This window comes from Eretmochelys imbricata, chromosome 5 (genome assembly GCF_965152235.1).
Source record: "Eretmochelys imbricata isolate rEreImb1 chromosome 5, rEreImb1.hap1, whole genome shotgun sequence".
Taxonomy (NCBI): domain Eukaryota; kingdom Metazoa; phylum Chordata; order Testudines; family Cheloniidae; genus Eretmochelys; species Eretmochelys imbricata.
The window spans coordinates 26,687,352-26,709,303 of NC_135576.1; the positions used below are offsets into that span (position 1 = coordinate 26,687,352).

The window sequence follows — 21,952 nt, forward strand, 5'->3', positions numbered from 1 at the left end:
AAGTCTCTGGATAAATATTAGTAGTCCGAACACCTTTTGCGTCATCACAGTGTTATACAAACACTTTGTGCTTAATATACACAGTTAATGCTGGCTATGCTGCAGTTTTCAGAACTGCTAGGAGTAGTAGGGCAGCCGTGCCAAGGCCAATACCAGACATTTGTATAAACACCACATATTATGACTTAGATTAGATACAATGTTTATTTTTACAAATTTGAAGACTAGTTATCAAAGTGCACTTGAAATTAATCCTCCGTCTTTCTGCCTTCCCCCAAACTCTCAATTAAAAATCTTTGCCTTAACATGCTTTCCATGGGTCACAACGCTTCCTCAGCTCTCGTTCCCTAACGCCCCTACTCGCGCTACATTGGTGACATCTTCATCATCTGGACCCATGGAAAAGAAGCCCTTGAGGAATTCCACCATGATTTCAACAATTTCCATCCCACCATCAACCTCAGCCTGGACCAGTCCACACAAGAAATCCACTTCCTGGACACTACAGTGATAATAAGTGACGGTCGCACAAACACCACCCTGTACCGGAAAGCTACTGACCACTATACTTACCTACATGCCTCCAGCTTTCACCCAGACCACACCACACGATCCATTGTCTACAGCCAAGCTTTAAGATACAACTGCATTTGCTCCAACCCCTCAGACAGAGACAAACACCTACAGGATCTCTATCAAGTGTTCTTAAACTACAATACCTACCTACAGAAGTGAAGAAACAGATTGACAGAGCCAGAAGAGTACCCAGAAGTCATCTACTACAGGACAGGCCTAACAAAGAAAATAACAGAACGCCACTAGCCGTCACCTTCAGCCCCCAACGAAAACCTCTCCAACGTATCATCAAGGATCTACAGCCTATCCTGAAGGCGACCCGTCACTCTCACAGATGTTGGGAGACAGGCCAGTCCTTGCTTACAGACAGCCCCCAACCTGAAGCAAATACTCACCAGCAACCACACAACAAAACCACTAACCCAGGAACCTATCCTTGCAACAAAGCCCATTGCCAACTCTGTCCACATCTATTCAATGAACACCATCATAGGACCTAATCACATCAGCCACATTATCAGGGGCTCGTTCACCTGCACATCTACCAATGTGATATATGCCATCATGTGCCAGCAATGCCCTTCTACCATGTACATTGGCCAAACTGGACAGTCTCTACGTAAAAGAATAAATGGATACAAATCAGACGTCAAGAATTATAACATTCAAAAACCAGTCGGAGAACACTTCAATCTTCCTGGACACTCAATTACAGACCTAAAAGTCACAATCCTTCAACAAAAAAACTTCAAAAACAGACTCCAACGAGAAACTGAAGAACTGGAATTAATTTGCAAACTGGACACCATTAAATTAGGCTTGAATAAAGACTGGGAGTGGATGAGTCATTACACAAACTAAAAACTATTTCCCCATGCTCATTTTTCCCCTACTGTTCCTCACATCTTCTTGTCAACTGTTTGAAATGGGCCATCCTGATTATCACTACAAAAGTTTTTTTCTCCTGCTTATGATAACCCACTTTAATTGATGAGTCTTGTTAGAGTTGGTATGTCAACACCCATTTTTTCTAGTTCTCTGTGTGTGTGTGTGTGTGTGTGTATATATATATGTTGCTACTGTATTTTCCACTGCATGCATCAGATGAAATAGGTTTTAGCCCACTAAAGCTTTTTGCCCTAATAAATTTGTTAGTCTCTCAGGTGCCACAAGTACTCCTCATTCTTTTTGCTGATACAGACTAACACGGCTACCACTGAATACTATACCATAGAGTCTCTTTTAAGTAGGAGCTCAGGTAACTGAGAGAGTTGGAAGCTACTTAGGTCTCTCTGTGGGGTCAGTGCAAAGATAATACCCACAAATGGAGCTGTAAGATAGCCCTAGCTCTTCATTTGATTCTGAACTAAACAGATTGAGAGGGAGGAGGGCTCAAGAGGCAACTGAAATTGCCAGGGATTTGAATTCTAAAATTCAGACGTAATGGTCAGGTCTGGGATTCCTCCCAAGAAAATATTTGAAAAGTGGAACTCAGGAAGCATGTCAGTATCAGATGAAATTTGACTCTTCTGCTTTAATTTCCTCCTCCAAAGTATCTTTGTTTTCAGACAACACATGGTTGACTTAGTGCCTTGGAGTATATCTACACTGCAATAAAAGACCCACAGCTGGCCCAAGTCCCGAGCTGGGGCTCTAGCCTGAGCCCAAATGCCTCTGCTGCAATTTTATAGCCCCGTAGCCTGAGCCCTGCAAGCCTGAGTCCACTGACCTGGGCCAGCTATGATTGTGCTGCCGTCTTTAATTGCTGTGTAGACATGCCCTTTATGTCCTGGCTGCACTACAGGAACCTGCATCCTGTGTGTTACTACTCTAACTAGCACCAAGTTATACCTGGGTGAACTGAAAATAGCAAAGTTCCATTGGAGGAGGAATGGGACTGGTACGAGACTGGAGCATTGCTTCGCTACGTCTCTCTTTGAGTCCTCTTTTGACGTTGTTGAGTAAACTCTTTTCATTACTACATGTCATACACCTATAGGTCCATTTCCATCTAGATGTGAACTCTCCATTTCCCAAAATTAACTCTGTGGTGAATTTTAAACTATCACTTAATTTACAGTAATATTTTCTCATGAGATACACATCTTGTTTTAATGACCAAAATTTTCCATTTACTGTAGTAATAGTAGGAAGTATGGTAGACTTAATAAACAAAACTCAGATATTTGTGTTTGATAGTGAAAAAAAATCTATGGGGTGGAACAGAATATTTATCTTGGCATGTTTGCTTACAAAGATGATAAATCTGTTCTCTTTAAGAAACTGAAAGTGGTTTATTAAATTGGCACCATCAACTTGAAAGTCAGTTTTCTGTCTAAAATTTTTATTGTAATTGTTAGTAACATTAACATTACTATACATAGCTGTACGATACATACTACATACATACTAACATATACGTACCCACTGTACTATACATAACATTACTATAGCTAAAAGAAATTAATTCTTTTTTTTCAATGTTTTCAGTTATTAGACAGTAGAAAGTGCAGATAATTTTGCAATTTATAATGTAGAATTTATTATTGTTCCCTTTATTGAGATTTTTGTTCCTCCTGATGTTTTTAAATCAACATCCCACTAACTTCTGTCACTTTCTTAATTTTCTGCCACAAGAAAGATATGAAGTTGCTTTAATGTTTGCCATTAAATGGGTGGTAGCAGAGTGAGATTGCATTCTTTCACTTCTGTTCTTTTCAAAGGCATGGAGTGTTCTGGCTGATGGTTGGTCTGGAAATATTTTGAATGGTTTGGGAGAAAATGTGGTTGATTTGAAGTGATATATTCTTTATCACAATTTTTTATTAATTTTAAACTAAAACTCAGTTTGCCAATATATTTTCTAATGAGATAAACATGTTGTGTAAATCTAAGCTGTCTAGCTCTCATGTACAGTCGATATTTAAGTACTGAAAGGATCTGATCCACAGCCAGTGGAAGTCAGTGAGTGTTTTCCTATTAATTTCAGTGGGCTTTGGATCAGGCCTTTACTCAGGACTCATCTTGAAAACACATGTGAAGCATGTGGAACATATTAACTGGTTTAAAAAGTGGTTACCTGACTGTATTAGCTCTCAGAACATAATTGTTAATATTGTCTAAAGTATAGACAGTTACTTGAGTACACTTGTTTTTGCGCTAAAAAAATGTTCAAGATACCAAATAACCAGGCTTAGCTAATCTATTGTCTAAAAACAAAATAGTCCAATATGAAAACAAAATCACTGTTTCCTGGAAGCAGTTCCCTTGCAGTGTGCAGTTCATCTTACACAGAAGATGTGCTCCAAAGTATGCATTCAAAATTAGCCATACTTATAATATGGTTGTTTACAAGCTAAAAGCACTTCATACATCACCCAAGATTAAAATCTACCAATCACTTTTTAATTTGTTTTCCTGTATCGACCTGTTCCTTCCTTATCATTAGTTTTGGATACCACATTCCAAGTACTAGGGGTCATGAAGGCAAAACCCAACCTGTATGAGGACACACTATTCATATATGTTGTCTTTAACAGGTTTCAAATTAGCTAATGCGAAAAGCTATATTTAGCTTTGCAGAGTATTGTGGGATATATATATATAATCAGCAAACAAGTCAGTTACCATAACCATGCAACATTCCTATTTAATATAATATATACAATATTAATATCATGCTCATAATACATATTTATGGGGTGGTGGAGGGGAATGGGTAACATATTTTGTGTTGGCTAACGTTAATCTGGAATCATCAGCTAATGGAGGTTTTTCTAGTGGGGTCCCATAAGGATTGGTTCTCAGCCCAAAACTCTTCAATATATTTATCAATGATTTCAAAGATAATATAAAATTCTTGCTGCTAAAATTTGAACATTATACAAAGATTGCTGGGGTTATAAATAACAAGTACAAGTCACTGAAAAAGAGCAATCAAGATCGCTTGGCAAGCTAGATGCGATCAAGGAAGTGCATTATGCAAGATCATACATCTAGGAAAAAGAATGTAGGCTGTAATGCAGGGTGGGGATTATTTTAGGAAAATGATTTAGGGGCCATTGTAGATAAATATCTCAATATGAGCTCCCAATGCAATGCTGTGATAAAAAGGGCTAGCATGATCCTCTGATGTATAAACAGAGGAATATTGTGCAGGAGTAGAGAAGCAGTGTGTGTGCGTGATGGCGTGTATAAACCCCACACCCTGTAGGCGAGAGTTAATGGGCTGCTATAAGCTCAAGTAGCCTACCCCGCCACAGAGGAAAGATGTAAAAGGGAGAAACCCAGCTCAGTTGGTGACAGATCTTGGACAAGAGCAGAGCTTTAGTCCTCAGATCCTGGATTGGTCCTGGCTGAAGACAGGAGCTGCTCAGCAGACCATTGTCTATTGAGACCCCCTATGACTGAAACAAGGCCCCAGTGCTGAACCATTACATGGAGACTGTTACTAGAGGCTCACCTGTGGGCAACTGAACTGCACTATAGCCTACCCAAAGGGTCTCTGAAGGAAGAGAGTCCTACTACAACCTTTTATTAGTTTATTTGTGTTTGGTTTTCCTTTCAGTCTTTGATAGCCCCAGAAGGGGTGGACTCCCATGGACTCTGTCGGAGGGCTGAGTCTTCTATAACTAGCCCCCGTGACAATGTGGTATTGGAGAGACCATTACTGGAATACTGTGTCCAGGTTGGAAAGAGTTCAAAGAAGAGCTACAAGCATGATTTATGGGTTTGAAAATACACCTTCAGTGAGACTAAAGGAGCTCGATATACTTAACTTATTAAAGAGATGGTTTAGAGGTGACTTGTTCTTTGCCAAGAAGTACTTACACAAGGAGAAGATATCTGATCCTTGAGGTCTCCCTTAATCTATTTGAAAAGTTCTAGTGGCTAGAAGTTGAAGTCAGCACCTTTAAGCTGGAAACAAGATGTACAATTTTAACAGTGAGATTAATTGACCATTGGAATGGATTGTCAAGGAGTGTAATACGTTCTTTGTCTCTTGGAGTCCTTAAAACTGGATATCTTTTTCAAACTGTGCTGTAGTTCAACCATAAATTCTTGGGCTAGATGCAGGAATCACTGACTGAAGTTCTGTGGTCCCAATTATGCAGGAGGTCAGACTGAATAAACATAGTGGTCCCTTCTGGCCATAAAATCTATGGTTTCAGAGTAGCAGCCGTGTTAGTCTGTATTCGCAAAAAGAAAAAGGGAAGGAGTACTTGTGGCACCTTAGAGACTAACAAATTTTTTTGAGCATAAGCTTTCGTGGGCTACAGCTCACTTCATCGGATGCAACTGATGAAGTGAACTGTATCCGATGAAGTGAGATGTAGCTCACGAAAGCTTATGCTCAGATAAATTTGTTAGTCTCTAAGGTGCCACAAGTACTCCTTTTTTCTGTTATAAAATCTATGATTAGTCCTGTTGAAAGAAGTCGGGCTACTTTTGGGTGTAAAATTACTTGTGTGGGTAAGAGTTTGCAGGATTGGGCCTTAAGCGTCTATTAAGCTCATTGTTTGACTCTCAAAGGCTGTAATCCTGCAAACAGACCCATAACCTCTCACAGAGTCCCAGAGAAGTTGATAGGCTCTATGTGGATAGAAGGGCCCGCCCATGTGGCACTTCTGGCAGGATATGAGCCTAAACCTTATCTCTGAGGTGTGTTCATTGCAAGCGTGTATTTGAGTAGTGGCTGATTCTTTCAAAGTCCCAGTCAGCCTCTGTAATACAACTAGCCATTTCACCACTGTACCCCTTCCCTGCCTCATGCACCCTTGTTGGTATCTGCAAATAGTTCTTCAATGGATTGCTTTCCATTAATTTTTCTATTGTGGAGGTAAAATCTTTTGATTTTATCCTGATTGTATCTTTCCAATATTTGCTAATAAAACTTTACACTGAACAGGTTTCTCTTGAAAGGGATTAGTTCAGTTTTGGCAACTTTTGTGCACCTCCTTGAAATGTTTCCAAACCTGTGATTTGGGAAATGTATTATGTATTATACAAAGAAAAAACATGATCAATACTCTACATTTTAGCTCATGTAGTGGTAGTGGAAACTTACTGTCCAATAATCTGTCCTATTGAGATGTACATTCATTCGTGTCAGTGTGATTTAGAATCTGTTGGCAAACTATTCACTCTCCAGTGGCTGAACTTTCAGTGAGATAAGTTGCAGATCTTCTTTTGTCATCATAAACCCTACTCGATCATGTACATTCCTCCCTCCCAAAATAAATACCTTACTTGCAGCCATTTGTATGTTCTTTCCGTTATGTGAATTACAATGCATGGAATGGATACTCATCAATATATAAAGTTACAGCATAGGAGTGCCAAAAGAGAGTTTTGTTAAAGAATTTTTTTTAAAAACTATTTAAATTTAACATAATTGTTTATTTCAGTGGCACCCACGACTATAATTACTCTGTCAGCATTTCCATTATAAAGCCCTGCTAACAACCGAGCCATAAAAATTTGTTTTGGGTTGAAACTAGGCATAAAAAGTCTGTCAAGAGAGCAATTTTTGAAAATGAAATAGTTTTTATATTCAAGTTACAAGAGTGGGGAAAAAACAGAAGTTAGAAGTTGTGATTTCAGACTGGTTTTATGCCATTACTAAAAAATGATTATTTTTTTGCCCTAAATGTGACCATCTGTAATGTGAACTCGTGCCTTTAAGTTTTTTATTTTAGAAAAGGGTTTGAAAGTGAATATAATGCTGGTAAAAATTGATATTCCTAAATATTGAAGTTCTCTATTGATCACAGAACACAACATCAACACTGCTGCTTTCCCACACAGCACTGGACATTTGTTGCTGGTTGTTTGACCTGGAGGGACCACCTCTAAGGGGAAAATGTGGTTCCCTTTCCATATCAATACAGTCCTTGGCCACTTTCTTGAGACTGCTAACAAGGGTGTCAAATAGTGTCAGTTATTATGATGTATAACTGGAATGAGGCCATGAAACTTACTTTGCATAAGTTACTGATGAGCCATCCCGCAATAATTCTTTTAATGACTCCATAGCTGGCCACTATTTGAACTGATTACCTAGATTTCAAAAGCTCCATATCATATTACCAATCCCGTGAGCCAATATACTTTGAAAATAATAGCGGTATTGTCAACTCCAAATGTTCTTAATGTTTGAGTCAGGTCCCAAATAATTACAAGATTTAAAAATAATAATAATAAATTTTGGGGTTCTTCTTTGCCATCTGGTTTCAGAGCCCTTAGAGATCACTTGAGGTTTTCAAGCTTTTCTACATGATTTCACGTTAAAACTGATATTCTGATGCAAGCTACTGATTCCAGCAGTTTGGGCTTTAAGAAGAATTCCAAATATTATGAGACTTGTGATAAAATCACTTGAGTTGGCAACACTTTTGAAAAACATGTAATTTGTGTGTAAAATAACAAATTCGTACAGATTTTTAGTGTCCATGGATGGTGTTATGTATGGTCATTATAATTATCTGTTTCATTAAAGAGTAACTAAGGGCTAACTGACACAGTTGACATCAAAGGAGCACTATTAGACTGTGGCCAGTTAGCATTGCTCTGTGCAGCTATCTGTGAAATGCACACAACTGTTGGTATTGTGACATAGTTAGACCCAGGAAGGAAATTGGAGAAGGAGCCCATCACTCTAAAATGGACAGAGGAGGAAATAAAGTTTTACAGCTTCAAAGGAACCTAACATTGGATGAAGATAGAGGGAGAAAAGATGAACTTGTGATTAAGATACAGGACTGTGAGTCAGGAGATATGCTTTTTATTCCTGGCTCTGCCACAGACAACTTCTGTTGCCTTGGACCAGTCACTTAGTCTCTCTGTGCTTCTGTTCCCATCTGTAAAATGAAGATAATACTTTCTTCTCTGTGTACATATATATTCATTTAATATTTGAGTTAATGTTTAAGGCACACTGATGCAGTGGTGATTGTAGATCTTTTACATACCTAAATCAAAATACAATCACAGGTTATCTCAAAAGCTGTACATGGGAGTTGCATGGGCTGAAAATCAAGACAGAATATGGCCCAATATATGTTTTGAGGGGGGGAAAAAGGTATTCCACAAAAAATGGCCTGAAAAAATGGTTTAAGCCTTCTCTTGGAGCTCTTGCTACATTTCCAGCGCTAGGATCTTACCTTTCATTGCACATAGGTTGCTAAAATTCCGGGGTAATTTAGGCTTGATCTACACTTACAAAGTTCTGCTGACACAACTATGTCGATTAGATTGTGATTTTTTTCCCCCCCTAAAATACAGTAACTCCTCACTTAAAGTCATCCCAGTTAACGTTGTTTCATTGTTACATTGCTGATCAATTAGGGAACATGCTTGTTTAAAGTTGTGTAATGCTCCCTTATAACGTCTGCAGCTGCCTGCTTTGTCCACTGCTTGCAGGAAGAGCAGCCTGTTGCAGCTAGATGGTGGGGGCTTGGAACCAGTGTGGACTGGCAGCCCACTTATCAGCTCCCCGCTCCCCTAAGTTCCCTGTGCAGAAGCTGCCCAGCAGGCTATCAGTTGCTGGCAGTTCAGCTGTCCCTCCCCCCACTGCCATGTGCTACTCCTGCCCTCTGCCTTGGAGCTGCTCCCCAAGCCACCTGCTTGCTGTGCAAGGGGAAGGGGGGATGCTAATGTCAGGGTGTCCCCCTCCCCCTTGCTCCTGCAACCTGCTTACCCCATCTCCATAGAGCAGGGGGACACACAACAGGGCTCAGGACAGAGAGAGCTTCCTGGCAGCAGCTGTGGTCTCAGCTTGCTGATTAACACTTAAAAGTGGGGCAGGGTACTTAAAGGGGAAATGCGCAACACACACACACACACACACACGGTGTGTGTCTCTGTCTGCCATGCTGTCTTCCCTCCCTCCATTCCTGCTGCCTTGTAGAGGGTGAGGCTAGATTAACAACGAGTTAACACTTGAGGGCTCAGCCAATTGCTAGTTCATCATTTAGCAGTAAGGCATTCCCTGGGAAATATCCCAGCCTCTGACTTCACCACCTCAACCAAGCTTCACAATCATCATTGCTGTGTACAGCATTAAATTGTTTGTTTAAAACTTATACTCTGTTTGTGTGTGTGTATATAATATATATATATATATATATATATATATAAAATATAGTCTTTTGTCTGGCAAAAAAAAAAAATTCCCTGGAACCTAACCCCCCACCCCATTTACATTAATTGTTATGGGGAAATTGGATTCGCTTAACATCGTTTCGCTTAAAGTTGCATTTTTCAGGAACATAAATACAACGTTAAGTGAGGAGTTACTGTAGTTGTGCTAGTAAAAGCCCTAGTGTAGATGCAGTTATACCAGGATAAGTCATTTTATACGGGTTTAGCATATTTTGATTCCTGAATCAGAATAAACTCTATTGATATAAGTACTTTTATAATGGCATAACTGCATCTGTGCTAAGGGACGTTTTTTGCCACTTTGCTGGCATAGTTATATTTAAAGCAGCAAGCATTTCAATGGTAAACCAGGCCAAATTCTGACGGTGTTGGTAGCAATGCCTGTTGTTATGACTGCCTGGCATTTCCCATTATGTGACCCTGTTTTCTCTTGCTTATAACTGACATATTTTAACCATTTGGACAATGTGTCTGCCTCTGGCTGAATGTTTTTGGACATTTTCAGCCAGAACAGTTCACCCATTTACAAGAAAAAGGCTGGGGAAAATAGTGTTTCGCCCATGTTCAATTCTGGTAACCTTTTCTTTGAACACTCTGACCCCCTCATGATTTGGAGCAAGGACTTGAAATTTGGCACATTGCTGGTCTTTGTGCCAGGAATGTGCCTTTTGCCATCTCCATAAAAATCTGCTTAAATTTTGTCCGAAATATCAACCTTTGAAAAATCACAGTTTGCACATGCTCAGAAGAGACTTGCTAGAGTTCAGTAGCTAAAATATCTGAAGTTTCCATCTGCACTGAGTATGCGTCAGCCTGCGGTTGGAGGGGCCTGAGAAGGACTGTCCCTGAATTTTCAACTCTGGGTTGCTATAGGCCATGGGGGAACCAGTGGGGTATGGGAAAGATTTGATGAAGAACCAGGGTGTGGAGTGAGAACTGGGAGTGTCTTGGCAAAGACAGTGGAAGCCAGGGTGGAGGTTGTGATAAATTAATGTTTGTGTAGCAATCAAATACTGTAATGATGAATACCATAAAAAAGCCCATGGAAAAATTAACAATTCTGTCTTGAGCAGCATTTGAATAATGTGCAGTAAATAAAACATAGAACTACACATTAAACATCGAAGAGAAAACAGGATATTGAACAGCTGCTCTTAAGTGAGCTCCAACCATTCTGGGAACTGAATGAGGAAAAAATGTGATCAAGTAATTAAAGACAGTATTATAATACATACTAACAAGGGGACCAAATTGAGGCATTTCTAACTCTTGAATGCTTGATTTTGCAACCTTAATGTTTCTTTTAGCACAACAGTTTTTATTTGTATGTATGTAATTCTGTGTAGATTCATATGCTGCACTCACTGCGATCATATCTGAGTGTCTTCCAGTAGTGGATTAAGCATGTGACTAATATCTGCCTGATACTGTAGTGTATGTATAGTTTACTATGGCTGTGGACTATAAGCAGCCCGTGAAAAATGTTTCTCAAAATTATACCTTTTGTGTGAAAATTCAAGAGCTAAGCATTCTTGCAGTCCGGACTCAATTATGAAGCTACAGTACATAACTACAGTATCACCAAGTTAACCCTCAACATTGTCATCTATAATGATATAGTGGAAAACTAGTTCTTTAAAACAAATGCTTCATGTAATACAGAATTCTTTTCATCCTATATTGTGTGTAGTGCACCACTGTGATAGGTGTGGCCCCAGCATTGTTGTGGATGAAGGTGTTAAATTCACTCCAGCTATGTGAAGATGGCTTTTCTAGCTGAACTTGTCTGTCTGTAAATATATACTATACAGAGCTAATTAAGAAAGCATAGCAAGTGAGCAGACTTGGCACAGAGACGTGTGAATAATTAATCTTTCTCTGTTCTGGCCTTTGCTGAATGCCGTATGTTTATAAAAGGGTTAGTAAAGCTATTTTTGTCTTTATAAACTATGTATGTTTATATTAATATTTTCTAAGGTTTTTCTTGGTGAAAATGTTAGTTGCTGGTTTAAAAAAATTTGGTCTTTTGAAACAGCTTGCATTTAAGCACTTTTTCAACTGATGTATACTTCAGAATTTCTGCATTTCTTCAGACAGCATAAGAAAAGTGGGCTAAATTAGAATTTATTTGAAAGATTAAAATTTAAAAAATCTTCTATGCCACTCCTGTCTATGAACTATTTGTACTAAGTGCTATAAGACAGTACAATGGACAGTGCCAAAGCATGTTACTTCTTCTAATAATTTTTGCCATACCCTGCTTCCATTTGTCACACAAGTAGTCTTATTAGGCCTTGGCACGATTAAAGTGAGAAAAGTTTGGCTCTATGTCTCTGTAGTATGTTTTTAATTAAAATCCATTGTACAAGAAGTTATATTTTCCAATGCATGGTTAAAGTGAAGTAGGTTTAGTCAAGTGTTTTTGTCATTCCAGCATTTTATAAACAGTAACTTTTTGCTGGTTGTTAAGTTTTCAGCTAAGCATCATGGGTTAGTATTTTAATCTCTCATCTTAACTTTTTAAAGACTCTGACCCTGGTATTGTATGTGGCTAGGGATCAGCTTGTTCTGCTGAAATTATAAACATGGAATCGAATGTTTTCTGTGAGGCCCAAGTTTATAGCTTATGTAGTTGGGGAAGCTCCCTCTGTTTATCTGCATAAGATACAAAAACTCTCATTGGAAAAAATATGGAATCCACTGAGTCATGGTAAATCATAAATGAAGAATTTGTAGCTCTTTCACTCTTTGTAGTTTGTAGATCTTTTACTTCTAGAATATTAATCCTGAAAAGTTTGAGTTTCTGATTTTGGACAGCAGTAAACACTTGCTAAAATGAAATCACATAGGCTAAAAATTGCATAAATATTTTCAATGTGGATAACATAGTCATTAAATGGCCAGAGTACACCGCAAGTCCATTTATGCAACCTACAAGGCAGATAAGTTTAACATTTTTTTTTAAAACTTCACTTGGTTGATCACTAATAATGTGTTTGGTCCAATACAGAACAAAGATATACACTATTCCTGTTCTCATACTGCTTCAGTCTCAGAGACATATGGGCAAAAAGAACAAAGTAGGTTGTCCCTTTCCTGATTCCCACTGCTTTTGAGGCTGTAATTGAATAGGTTGTAATTGAACTTTTACAATGGTAAACTATCATTTTTGTGTGTGCACACACACACACATCAGCATTTCAGAATCGTATTAAATTATACTTGTTTTAATCATATTTGAGCCCACAACTGCAGTCATGAACCCATGTTTGTCAGCTTTAACGGAAAAATAACTGAGGGGGAGAATTTAGATCCCACAGGCAGGACTGTGGCCAAAGGCTGGAATAAATATCTGATGTTTTTGTCTCTCTGAGCTCCACCTTTCTATGCCTGCTGCCTATCTTTTAAAACATCTCTTCCCTTCTTTATTATTCTAATGAGTTTTGTCACTTAGCAAAACCACACTGTGAGAATTTTAAACATATATGTAAGAGCATGCAAAACCCCCCATTTAATTTGGGCTTCAGATGTTCAGTTGAATACCTCCCTGGCCCCTTCTCTCTCTCCCCTTCCTCTCTCCCCCCCCCCGCCCCCCAATTTGTAGGAAGATACTGGAATTAAAGCCACTGGGATCTTCATTCTTTCCCAGCAGAGGGAGGTGAGCAGATAGGGGAAGTTCACTGCTTTCTCAAGCAAGGGGAGGGGCAATAACTGGACCTCCAGCTCTCTTTATTTGAGGAGCAGCTGAACTCTTGAGCATGGCCTGTAGCTCCACCTGAGGAAGCCCCAACTGAGAGTTTGTCCATCATTCAGTCAAGTTCTTCAAGTTCAGGATTCAAATCCGGATGAGCTAGGAAAGTCCTGAACCTGAAATTAGATAGAGTATCCAAGTATTCACATGACAGAATCATAGATTAGAAGGGACCAAAAGCTTCATTTAGTCTAACCCCCTGCCAAGATGCAGGATTTGTTGTGTCTAAACCATCCAAGACAGAAGGCTGTACAGCTTCCTTTTGAAAATCTCTGTTGAAGAAGTTTCCACAACCTCCCGAGGCAGTCTGTTCCATTGTCCTACTGTTCTTACAGTTAGGAAGTTTTTCCTGATATTTAATCTAAATTTGCTATGCAGTAGTTTGAACCCATTGACTCTTGTCCTGCCCTCTGTGGGAAACTTTCTACATCTTTATTATGGCAGCCTTTCACATATCTGAAGACTGCTTAATCTTCTCTTTTCCAAACTAAATATACCCAGTTCATTCAGCCTTTGCTCATTATGCTTGCATTCCATCCCTTTGATCATCTTTGTCACTCACCTCTGGATCATTTTGAGTTTCTCTACATCCTTTCTATACTTTGGTGACCAAAACTGGATGTTGTACTCCAGCTGAAGCCTAACCAATGCCCAGTAGAGCGGTACTATCATCTCCCATGACTTGCATGCTGTGCCTCTGTTAATACAACCTAAAAGTGCATTTTCTTTTTTTGCAACAGCATCACATTGCTGACTCATGTTAAGGTTGTAATCCACCACAACTTCCAGATCCTTCTCAGCAGTGCTGCTGCCAAGCCAGTTTCCCCCCATTCTGTATTTGTGCATTTGTTTTTTTCTTCCCTAAGTGTAGCACCTTGCATTTGTCTTTTTTGAATTTCATTTTGTTGTCCATAGCCCAATTCTCCCATTTATCAAGATGCCTCTGAATTTTATCTGTAGCCTCCAAAGTACTGGCAACCACCGTAGCTTTGTGTCATCTGTAAAAGTGATCAATGTGCTCTCCGTACTTATATGCATATCATTAATAAGAATATTAAAGAATACTGGACCCAGAACAGATCCCTGTGGAACCCGACTTGAGACCTTCCTCCAATCTGACATCATTCCTTAATAGTTATTCTTTGTTTGCAGTTGTTTAATCGCAAAGGAATTTATCATTTGAATGGGTGTGTTGAAATTGTATGTGTTGGAGTCACTCACAAAATGTGTAGTCAGCTGATAAGCCTGGGAAATGGCAGAAGGCTCTATCATTTTCTCAGATTCCACAGTTAATTTCAGCTTCTCAGTTCTGTAAAAAGTTGATATTGCCTTTTATAAAATTAACATAGTTGTATGCTTTTTAAGAATGTCCTTATTTTGGTTTCAGATTTAAAAGTTATTTGTTAAGAAAACTGAAAAATCTGGTTGTCCTAGACTTATTAGCTTTTTTTAAAAAAAATTTCATATTTGTTAACAGAAGTATAGACATGAAAAGAGACAGAATTTTGGGTAACATACTCTTAGAGTCTAAATGCACTGAGAAATACTCTGGTCAGGCAGGCGAAGGTCAAGGTGACACAGGCTGTGCAGCAAATGAGGTGAATCTATTATCGGACTGAAATTTCAGGGTGTAAGGCAAGCAGAACCTTGTGCATTAAAGAAATAACATGTTTGAGCTTCAGTTGTATTGTCCAGGGCAATGTAAGAGGTCACTTCTCCATTGCCTTCCATTAAAATAAGGTTTATAAGTATGGTGAAGAGTGAGAAAGTCTTATTTTAAATGGCCTGTCTCCTACCTTATTAGTTTTGTTTATAAACTGCCCAGTTCCTACACCACACATTTCCTAGAAAAATGGAATAGAGCTACATTTTCTTCTCTGTAAGGTGCCAAACAGATTAAATGTGTATGAATAGTGACCCAAAATGTCTCCTAGGAATGTGAGAAAGGGGCCTAAGAGCCATAATCTCCTCTCACCTGTGAACCCTTTCTTGATGAACAACAAAATGGAATCAAGGGAGGGTCATTCCCTTAGTTGCAAACACCTAACAGAGACCAAAATTTCATGTTGGAGGTAATGCTGGTCTTATCTATTATTACCTGCTCTTCACTTTCTGCTCCACACCCAGGAGAAAGCTTTATAGCAAAGTGGGAGCTGTGCTACTATTTGGAAGGATTGCAGTGAGTAGAGTATAGAATTCTCATTCATGTGGCTGCCCAGAGGTCATAGAATATCAGGGTTGGAAGGGACCTCAGGAGGTCATCTAGTCCAACCCCCAGCTCAAACCAGGACCAGTCCCCAACTAAATCATCCCAGCCAGGGCTGTGTCAAGCCTGACCTTAAAAACTTCTAAGGAAGCAGATTCCACCACCGCCCTGGGTAGCGCATTCCAGTGTTTCACCACCCTCCTAGTGAAAAAGCTTTCCACATATCCAACCTGAACTCCCCCACTGCAACTTAAGACCATTACTCCTTGTTCTGTCATCTGCTACCACTGAGAACAGTCTAGATCAATCCTCTTTGGAACCCACTTTCAAGTAGTTGAAAGCAGCTATCAAATCCTCCCTCGTTCTTCTCTTCCGCAGACTAAACAATCCCAGTTCCCTCAGCCTCTCCTCATAAGTCATGTGTTCCAGTCCCCTAATAATTTTTGTTGCCCTCTGCTGGACATTTTCCAGATTTTTCACATCCTTCTTGTAGTGTGAGGCCCAAAACTGGTCACAGTACTCCAGATGAGGCCTCACCAATGTTGAATAGAGGGGAACGATCACGTCCCTCGATCTGTTGACATCCCAAAATGCCATTGGCCTTCCTGGCAACAAGGGCATACTGTTGACTCATATCCAGCTTCTCGTCCACTGTAACCCCTAGGTCCTTTTCTGCAGAACTGCTGCCTAGCCATTCGGTCCCTAGTCTGTAGCAATGCATGGGATTCTTCCTTCCTAAGTGCAGGACTCTGCACTTGTCCTTGTTGAACCTCATCAGATTTCTTTTGGCCCAATCCTTCAATTTGTCTAGGTCAATCTGGACCCTATCCCTACCCTCCAGCGTATCTACCTCTCCTCTCAGTTTAGTGTCATCTACAAACTCGCTGAGGGTGCAATCCGCTCCATCCTCCAGATCATTAATGAAGATACTGAACAAAACCGGCCCCAGGACCAACCCTTGGGGCACTCCACTTGATACTGGCTGCCAACTAGACATGGAGCCATTGATCCCTTCCCATTGAGCCTGACAGTCTAGCCAGATTTCTATCCACCTTATAGTCCATTCATCCAGCCCATACTTCTTTAACTTGCTCACAAGAATACTATGGGAGACCATGTGAAAAGCATTGCTAAAGTCAAGGAATAACATGTCCACTGCTTTCCCCTCATCCACAGAGCCAGTTATCTAGTCATAGAAGGCAATTAGTTAGTCAGGCATGACTTGCCCTTGGTGAATCCATGCTGACTGTTCCTGATCACGTTCCTCTCCTCTAAGTGCTTCAGAATTGATTCCTTGAGGACCTGCTCCATGATTCTTCTAGGGGCTGAGCTGAGGCTGACTGGCCTGTAGTTCCCCAGATCCTCCTCCTTCCCTTTTTTAAAGATGGGTACTACATTAGCCTTTTTCCAGTCATCTGGGACCTCCGCCGATCGCCATGAGTTTTCAAAGATAATGGCCAATGGCTCTGCAATCACATCCGCCAACTCCTTTAGCACTCTTGGATCCGCATCCGCATCCGGCCCCATGGTCTTGTGCTCGTCCAGCTTTTCTAAATAGTCCCGAACCACTTCTTTCTTCACAGAGGGCTGGTCACCTCCTCCCCATGCTGTGCTGCCCAGTGCAGTAGTCTGGGAGCTCACCTTGTTCGTGAAGACAGAGGCAAAAAAAGCATTGAGTACATTAGCTTTTTCCACATCCTCTGTCACTAGGCTGCCTTCCTCATTCAGTAAGGGGCCCACACTTTCCTTGACTTTCTTCTTCTTGCTAACGTACCTGAAGAAACCCTTCTTGTTACTCTTAACATCTCTTGCTAGCTGCAACTCCAAGTGTCATTTGGCCTTCCTGATTTCACTCCTGCACTGCTGAGCAATATTTTTATACTCCTTCCTGGTCATTTGTCCAAGCTTCCACTTCTTGTAAGCTTCTTTTTTGTGTTTAAGATAAGCAAGGATTTCACTGTTAAGCCAAGCTGGTCGCCTGAAATATTTACTATTCTTTCTGCACATCGGGATGGTTTGTCCCTGTAACCTCAATAAGGATTCTTTAAAATACAGCCAGCTCTCCTGGACTTCTTTTCCTCTCATGTTATTCTCCCAGGGGATCCTGCCCATCAATTCCCTGAGGGAGTCAAAGTCTGCTTTTCTGAAGTCCAGGGTCTGTATTCTGCTGCTCTCCTTTCTTCCTTGTGTCCATAGTAGTCTATCAAGGACCTTTGGAGATTTGTGATATTATGCTTCTTGTCTCCTCTGCAAAATGACAATTGCTTCTCCCCTGACACCCACGTGACCTCCACTCTATGCAGATACTTTGGGGACTATGGGCTGTATTATCCTCTCCTGCAAAAAAATCCTTTGACTGAAGGTTGCCCTCTTCTCTTTCAAATCTCTACCAAAAATCCACTTATTTAATGACCATACAAAGTGAGATTAACTAGGAGGGGGAATTCAAACAAACGCACAACCAACTCCCACCAACTCTGATTTCTACTTCTGAATTTCCCAGGGTAGTTTGTCATATTTATATCTGTCCTTTAGAATAGATTGTATGTTCTTTGGGGCATGGACTGTTTTAATTTTTTGTGTTATAAAACATGCAGCATATTGCCTGTGTGAAGCAAATAGTCTAACATCTGAAACAGGCATTTTATTTTTAAAGTCTACTACTGCACTTTATCTCTCAGTTCCTTTTGCTTTCATTTCAGTTGTTGTTATGCCAAAAATATCTTTTCCTAACAATAACAATTCTTGGCTAGTGATGATGATATTACCATAGTAACAGAAACTGGTCCTAAGCAATCTAGATAGGAATTTAGAATTTCTTTCGTACATTAATCTCTTCGGGACTGAATGTAAGGGCTTGGCTTTATTAAAATTCGCAAATTACAAAACAGTACCTTAAATCATATTTTTTGGTTTTGTTGAATGTGAAATCATTGTATCTTCATGGTGATTTAACTTTTCAAGAGGTAGTCTGAAACTTTTATGAAAAAACGTACTGGCTATGCAGCACATTTCATTTTCAGCCACAACTTCTTTGCCCAAATGTTTTAAAGTCTGCTTAACCTTTAGGGGAAAAAATCACCTATGAAACTTGTGTATATATATGTTTTTACCCAAAAACAAAGTTTGTGGTAGTGATGGACTGAAATAAGACTAGATCTTGAGTGCCTTTTCGAAATTGGTACAGAGACAGCAATATTACAAACCCTTGGTCAGTCCACTGTTCATATTTCTTAGGAACATCAAAGTGGGGCTGTGGCCCAGAACAGGAAATTATTTGATATGTCTGCTACCTGTGGAATGTATTCAGAGTTATCTGTTGACTTTTAGTGACAAAAATAATTTTTTACTGCTTTGTATTTCTGATAGCTATGCAGATTCAATGCAGCTATGGGACAAGGGAGCTGGATTCTTTTTTGGGATGAAATCAGAATTGTTAACTGTGTTGCATTTGATGACTGTTACAGTTGAGGTGAGAACCAGAAAATGTAACTTGACTTTCAGATCCCAGGCTGAGTTAGGGAAGGCAGTTAGGAAACCCATCCTTTTACTTGTAAACTGGATAAACCAAATATAGACTCAACATGGAGTCCCATAACACTTTCACCGTCAGGAAATGCATTTTCAGGAGATGCATTTTAAGGAGATTGTAAATTGTTTCAAGTCCTGTTAAGATATATTGCTATAGTTACATAAAAACAGAAAATAATCTTTGTACTGTACCTTTTTCAAATCCACATAGGGCATTTAAAATAATTCTTTTTCCATTCACCATTAAATAATCAGTGTTTTCTTGTATTTGTTAAAATAAAGAATCTGAATATTCTTTACTTATTTATACTCTGGGTAACCCAGTTCGCCTGGTCTCTGGGAATCTTTTACATAAATGGTGGGAGAAACAAGTGCTACAAGAAGACTATAATTATAAAGTAAAACTATTTTTTTCTAACTGTATTAATACAATTCCAGGGAGGAGCACTCTTTATACTTAAGCCAAAAACTTTGTGTCTTGTGCACAGTAAGATGGATTGTCTAGTTTTAAAATCACAATAATATACATTTTTGCTTCTGTTTTCTTAGTTTGGTTGGTCACTCTGTTCATTGTTAACATAGTTGCAGAAAATTGGCTATTATGGTGAGATCTGAGATGGTAGCAAATGAGGCTGAGAAGACAAATTAATGAGATGCCTATAGTGTCAGCTGAGAAAGTTCCTCTAGAGAGCTTTCAATTATTGCAGAAGTTTTAATGGAGGGAGCTGTTTAAAGCTGGTTCCAATCACAGTTATTTATCTGGGTGGAGATAACTCTAAAACCAAATGAGCCACAACTATTTACAGCCTTGACTAATCAGAATCTTTAAGAACCATCCTGTTTTCCCAGATTCAGTCTTCCTGCTTTTGCTACATCATGCAAGACTGCTTTTGAGTCATTTCAGTTCGTATTGATGACACTAACTTGAACTGCGGAGATGTTCTTTCCCAGTAATCTTTTCTTTGATCCCTATACAGAGATTGATTATATTCCACTCTTATCTTTATCAAGGATGAGAGTTAGATTAAATCTAAACATATAGCCCATTTGCCTAATGTGGAAGATGGCATAAAATGTCCGTTTACTCTTAGTTTTTGTATAAGCCATTCACTGATTGTCTGTAACTGATCTAAAATTTCTCGATAATAAAAATCGATACACTTGCAGTTGTTAGATGTTGCTGAAATGGTAAATAAAATAGAGGGTTTACTTTTCACACAAGTATGGGTTGAGATTTTCAGATATGTTTGGGAGTCCCTGTAAAGTATATATGTTTGGCTTCTGACATAGCATTACACAACATAGATTTTGTATTTTTTTATTATTGGGCTCTATCCAGTGTAAAGGTAATTCTGCAATTATACAAGCTGCTCCCTATTTTAAGGGATTCTTTCTCTCTGTATATGCAGCTGCCTAATGCCAGTTTTGCTTTTATGTAGCCTGGTTATGCTACTTTACATATACCTGGTTATGCTCCTTTCTTAAGTGTGTGATTTGTTCCTGCCAGCTGTTCCAGTTGCATGGTAATTGGTCTCTTGGGAATGGTGACAGCACTGAATGATGCACCCCCAACTTTGAGGTAGGGGAAAGAGGTGGGGTGCAGTTTCTTCCTTGGCAGAGAGACAGCTGTTAACTGGGGTGGAGTGTTCTTAAAAGGCTGTATAATCCAACGCCTGTCTCCCTGACTCAAAGATCTGTAATGGATCAGTCAGGGACAACATAGACCTGTTGAGCCAAAGATTGTTTTGTCCATCCTCCTTACTTCCTTCTCAATCCCTGAACAATGATCATAATGGTGAAAGAGTGAGATGAGGCCAGGGGCTGGAGTTCCTCAGGTGAATAGGATTGTGAGAGGCCCCTTCATCTGCACTGCAAGTTTGATATTTGGAAATGCAAAATCAGAGTAAATATTAGCATGTGTGTCTTAGAGTTTTCTATAGTGTCCATTACTGTAATATTTATGCACTGAACTAGTAATTACAGTACACAAAGACCAGAGTAGTTTTCATATAAGCTTATGTTGATCTGTTCTCACAGGTTGTAGGGGTGTGTGGTTTCCTGGTGTTTTTGGTTTTCATACCCTTCCCATATTAGTTGTCCCTTGTCTTCTGAAATATAAAAGGCTTTGGTAAATTGTTTTCAGTCCTGTAGTATTTTCTGAAAATTGTCTGGTTAGTCTTATCTCATTGGGAAACTGATTCTATTGTCGTGTGTCCCTGCCTAAGAATGCTTTGTTCCCAGTTCTAATGCTCCGTTAAAAGCTGAAGTCTGATTATGTAACATGCAAGAATTTATCATTTTGGGAAGAGAATAGTAGCTGAAATAGACAATGGTAATTAAAATTGTTATAAATGATTCTGGGACAGAGAATTTTATTTTGAAAAAAATAAAAAGCAATTTGGAACCACTGAAGGAATTTGTGCCATTATTTTAAAGAATAATTTTATTAATCTTTTATCACATTGCTATATATAATATTGTACTGGAAATCGGCAAAGATTTGAATTAAAATAATAAACCAAGATGAAAAAAAAATGTCCAGCAGACTGCCTATCAGCACTCATGCTGTCTTCTAAAATATAAATGAAAGTTTTGCTTTTGATGATTTTAATGTTCTTTTTATCTAATTTTTAGAATAAACTTCCAGTTGGGCTAAAAGAATGTCGTAGATCAACTGACACTGACTCTGTTCATCTTTTTACTCAGGATATTTCACCAAAGAACGT

General features: G+C 39.2%; 1 protein-coding gene and 1 long non-coding RNA gene across 2 annotated transcripts in view; one reads left to right on the forward strand and one right to left on the reverse strand.

Moving 5' to 3' along the window:
* Positions 1–21,952, forward strand: part of WDR70 (WD repeat domain 70) — a 270,222-nt gene that overhangs the window by 131,958 nt on the left and 116,312 nt on the right. The window lies entirely within an intron of this gene.
* LOC144264861 (uncharacterized) lies at positions 12,590–14,187 on the reverse strand. The gene is made up of 2 exons (XR_013346122.1): positions 14,052–14,187; positions 12,590–13,605 (listed from the first exon to the last, which is right to left on the reverse strand). It is a non-coding gene; the product is annotated as an uncharacterized LOC144264861 (long non-coding RNA).